Here is a 2,069-nt window from a genome sequence, read left to right on the forward strand (position 1 = left end):
GGGGCGTATGTATGTTTAACTGCCTCACCGTGATGTTAACTTGTCATCACACGTTTTTCAGGTGGCTAAGAGTATTGCACTTCGAGATGCAGTGAACACCCGTATCATGTTCATGTGTAAAAAGTACTTGTTAGAGAAACCATTATCACTCTGAAAAAATAGCAGACAACGGCACACAGATGGAGTAGACCATATGGATCAAACAGAATGCTTGACACCAAAAGAAAAGCCACGACAGAGGTGTGAAAATTTTATTTGATGAGGCAACAGCAAAGAGCATCAAAGGAGTTTGGGGAGTGTCATGTAAGAGTTATTGCAGCTAAATTAGATGAAAAACCGTTTGACATAATATGTGTCATTTATTATAAGTTTAATATGCACCAACACCAGAGCATGACAATGGTGAAGTAAAGAAATTTTAGGATTATCTGGATATTGTACCCTGCCTAGCCTGGAAAGGCACTGGGAATACTGAGAGGCAGGTTGGAAGCAGCCGCCTCCTAAATTCTTTGAATTGATTCAATGGGGCTTACAATAATTACGATGTATCTTTTTTAGTTTTAATAGTAAGAGTTTACGGCACTTGCAACACAATAAGGGCATATCAGTGGCAAAGAATAGATTGTGTGTTACAAGAGAGTAACGTACACAAAAAAGTAGGAGAGATAAGGACGACAGGTATTTGATAGGAAAGAAGGAGCAAACCACAAGAGAGCACCCACCAACCATCCGCATGTATCTTCTTATATTAACTTGTACTGCATGCTGATACAGTGGGCCCCACTTATAACAGTCTCGGTTATAACAGAACTTCGGCTCCAGGAGGATGATATTTTTTAAAAGTTATAATCATAAATTTCCAAGCCTGATCTTTTATATTTATACAATGTATAGTAAAACGGTTCATTTATAGCAGGCACTCGGAATAGACAAGCTCGGCTACAGTGGTCCGACCATTGACAAAATCTTAGCAAGAAAGCAGAAAAAAGATAATGAAGCAAGACAGCATTCATCCATAGTGGATTGTAGACCTACCTACATGACCTAAAAGAAGCCTAAATCGATTGTGTAGATTTCATATAGTCTATTTTATCATAATATTATCATAATTATCTTACCGTATGTATGCAGGGAGGGGTGCAGCTGGATGCACTTTGGTGCTAATCCAGATTTTTCAGTCAGAGACTCATGTGATATGCACCTTGGCCTGACACCACATCGTCACATTATCGCCTCGTGGGATGGCGAAATTGTCACGAGAAAATTACTTTTTAAAAATAAGTGTTTTACGGCGCGCATAAGGTCACATGAGCACGCAGGACAGATGAAACATTTTTCAGTTTGTAGGAATTTGTATTTTGCCCGAGTGGCGGCCAAAGCCTACTCTTATCGATTTTGGACCAACATGGGATCTTTAACGTGCGCAACTTGCACACGGGACCTCCGAGATTTTTCGCCCTTATCCGAGAAGGTTAGGTGTTAGATCGTACCTACCATAATTCGAACCTGGGACCTATAAAAAGAGAGGCAATAAAGTACAAAGACCAAGAGAGCCCCCAGAACAATACTGAATGAAAAGTAGGCACTGGGCGCTTGATCTGCTGCAGATCTGTGTGTGTCATTTTGCCCAATTATGGTAATTTTAATTGGTTACATTTGCGTAAAGCGCATAAAGCTAGCTGCAGAGCATGGTGAGCGCTAAATAAATGCGATTATTTGCGTTAGGCCACATGTGCATCTCATCCAAATTATATCTATTCTACTCGACCTCTATGAGACTAAAGTACAGGTTCTTGACAAAGAAGGATGATGATGAGGGAGGAGCAAATTATAGCACTATTACATTAGCACTGGAAAAGACAGAAAGAAATAACGTATAAAAAGGTACCGTGGAATTCGGATTCAACGACGAGCTCGGATTCAATGAGAACTCGGATTCAACGAGAGGTGGTGGATTCCCCGGTTGATGTTTTTCTTTCTTTAAAATCAATTTTTTTAAATAACCCGGATTCAACGAGCACTTAAATCAGCGGGCTCGGATTCAACGAAGTCGCTTCCAGGGTAAACAC

The sequence above is a fragment of the Aplysia californica genome, unplaced genomic scaffold (genome assembly GCF_000002075.1).
Source record: "Aplysia californica isolate F4 #8 unplaced genomic scaffold, AplCal3.0 scaffold00009, whole genome shotgun sequence".
Classification (NCBI taxonomy): domain Eukaryota; kingdom Metazoa; phylum Mollusca; class Gastropoda; order Aplysiida; family Aplysiidae; genus Aplysia; species Aplysia californica.